The sequence below is a fragment of the Tachysurus fulvidraco genome, chromosome 8 (genome assembly GCF_022655615.1).
Source record: "Tachysurus fulvidraco isolate hzauxx_2018 chromosome 8, HZAU_PFXX_2.0, whole genome shotgun sequence".
NCBI classification, from domain to species: domain Eukaryota; kingdom Metazoa; phylum Chordata; class Actinopteri; order Siluriformes; family Bagridae; genus Tachysurus; species Tachysurus fulvidraco.
Genome location: NC_062525.1, coordinates 2,442,122 through 2,444,756, shown reverse-complemented (window position 1 = coordinate 2,444,756; position 2,635 = coordinate 2,442,122). Strand labels below are relative to the sequence as shown.

The 2,635-nt window shown below is 42.8% G+C and overlaps 1 protein-coding gene and 1 long non-coding RNA gene across 2 annotated transcripts in view; both read left to right on the top strand.

Annotated features, from left to right (window-relative positions):
* The window catches only part of oat (ornithine aminotransferase), a 25,009-nt gene extending 24,002 nt beyond the window's left edge, over positions 1–1,007 (top strand). The window contains exon 10 of the mRNA XM_027132706.2: positions 1–1,007. This exon is cut by the window's left edge and continues 1,334 nt beyond it. The gene's annotated coding sequence lies outside the window, so the exon portion shown is untranslated.
* LOC125145351 overlaps positions 1–1,007 on the top strand; it is a 20,526-nt gene extending 19,519 nt beyond the window's left edge. Inside the window, exon 2 of the long non-coding RNA XR_007143717.1 lies at positions 831–1,007. This is a non-coding gene — a long non-coding RNA (uncharacterized LOC125145351). The remainder of the gene's footprint in view (positions 1–830) is intronic.
* Positions 1,008–2,635: the final 1,628 nt, after the last annotated feature.

Genomic DNA, 2,635 nt, shown 5'->3' with positions numbered 1-2,635 from the left:
TTTCTGAATGTGAAGGGTGGAGATTTTGTAGAGGGCGGAGTCTTCGGTGTTCTCTTTGTGGAAGGCGGAGTCTTCAGTGTTCTCTTTTGGGGAGGGCGGAGTCTTCAGTGTTCTCTCTGTAGAGGGCGGAGTCTTCAGTGTTCTCTTTGGGGAAGGCGGAGTCTTCAGTGTTCTCTCTGTAGAGGGCGGAGTCTTCAGTGTTCTCTCTGTAGAGGGCGGAGTCTTCAGTGTTCTCTTTTGGGGAGCGCGGAGTCTTCACTGTTCTCTCTGTAGAGGGCGGAGTCTTCAGTGTTCTCTTTGGGGAAGGCGGAGTCTTCAGTGTTCTCTCTGTAGAGGGCGGAGTCTACACACCTACATTCCCATTTATGGCCTTAAAGGCAGTTTAGTGTGAGCTTTTCTCATTTGCATATTATTGCCTCTTGACACGCCCATATTTCAAGATCTAAACTACACCATGGCCGCATTGCTGAAGTGAAAAAACACGGTAGCTTTTTTGGGTGGAAATCAACTTGAAGTCAACGTTTACATGTCTATGGAGTGGGCGGAGTCAGTCACAGACGCACACTCATGACATAAGAAGGTGTGATTAATAAAAATGAACGTTCCAGTTGTCCCAGTTTCACAGTGCTGGGGTAAATGGAAGAGGTGGAGTGTGTACGTGGAGGTGGAGTGTGTACGTGGAGGTGGAGTGTGAGAAATGAACCACAATTTTAAAGTTTTATGATGAAAACGTGACACGTGTCACCTGTCCAGGCTCCACCGAGGACAGAGTGCTAATGCACCATTTATACCGAAGATATGATGTATTTAACATAGACGATATGCTGCAGTGTGTGTGTGTGTGTGTGTGTGTGTGTGTGTGTGTGTGTGTGTGTGTGTGTGTGTCCAAATTAAATTCTTTACCTTTTGATTATTGTAATGAAGAATGTGAAGCGTGCACAGAATTTTGAAGCTAAGACCAGGTTAAAGCTCTATCATTACTGAAATAAAGCACCTTTGAGCACTAATGTGGAGACTGTGTTTGTTTATTTAACGCTAACAGGTCGATGTGTGTGTTTAGTGTCATCCTCTGGACACTGTATACAAATATAAACCAAAAGCAATGCAAAAAGAGAGAAGACAATCTTCTTATGACATCTAACACGACAAACCTAAAGCCTTCAAAATAAATAAAAATATAACGAAGAACAAGAAGAAGAGAGAGAAAGAGACTTTGACTTTTGAGTGTCGTTTATTTTGACAAGCTATGCGTTCATATGAACGTTGTCGAATAATTCGATAAATAAATAAATATATAAATAAATAAAGTAATAAATAAATAAGGGGGGGGGTCACAGTGGCTTAGTGGTTAGCACGTTCGCCTCACACCTCCAGGGTCGGGGGTTCGATTCCCACCTCCACCTTGTGTGTGTGGAGTTTGCATGTTCTCCCTGTGCCTCGGGGGTTTCCTCCGGGTACTCCGGTTTCCTCCCCCGGTCCAAAGACATGCATGGTAGGTTGATTGGCATCTCTGGAAAATTGTCCGTAGTGTGTGAGTGTGTGTGTGATTGAGAGTGTGTGTGTGCCCTGTGATGGGTTGGCACTCCGTCCAGGGTGTATCCTGCCTCGATGCCCGATGACGCCTGAGATAGGCACAGCCTCCCCGTGACCCGAGAAGTTCGGATAAGCGGTAGAAGATGAATGAATGAATAAACACGTAGGTAAAAAAAAAAGACATGTATTTTACTTTATAAGAAACAACCAGTCAACTATTACAAAGAAATGCAGTAAAAACTTTTCATTTTCATTCCGACTCTGGTGTAAAAAACAACTCCTATGAAACAGCACACGGCTCCCCCTAGGGCCAAATCTGTTTAAGGTCCTTCATGCATTTATAAAAGCTGAACTCGACAGAGATCCTAGTTCTTACCGGGACTCTTAAAGTTTGCTTTTACATCATGTTGTGTGCTTTATGACACTTTGCTTTTTGTGCTGATGTAGATGGCCATTTTCGCTCGGCCCAAAATAAAATTAATCAGCTGACACTTGAACCTTTTTTTTTTTTTTTTTTTTTTTTTGTGAAACAAAAGAAAGAAATTGGTGGAGTTAAAAAAAACAACATGAAAATGCCTAAAAAATCTTGATAAATTTTTAAAAAGCGGACCGAGTCTAGAGCAGCTCATAAAAGCACGAAACACCCTGTGTCTCGCTCTGTAAACAAAAAGGACACCGTGTGACTTCTGGATTTAAAATACATATACTGTGAAAGCGTTTACAGAGACAGACGATGCCATGCAGTATTCTCCACTGCAGGTCACCTAAAGTTAACCACCTAAAGTTCGCACTCTGACTTTACATCATGTTTCAGACCTAAAGAAATTTTACTTCTTATCTGGCATAAAAGTGGTTCTATGGCTAAAGCCCTATTCGGACGGGATTAGTTTTACGTGGGGACGTGGAGTAATGCAATTTTACCTCAGGACGTCTGTGATATTAATTGGCCAATTCGCACGGGACAAGACATCTCAGTAAAACTAGCAGAAGTGGGAGGGGTAACTCGCTTTACGCACCACAGTAACCTCCTTGTCATCATGTGAGTATGACGTTGCTTCCTGTTTCGAGCGCCTCCATGCTTAAAAAACGCGCCATAAACTAC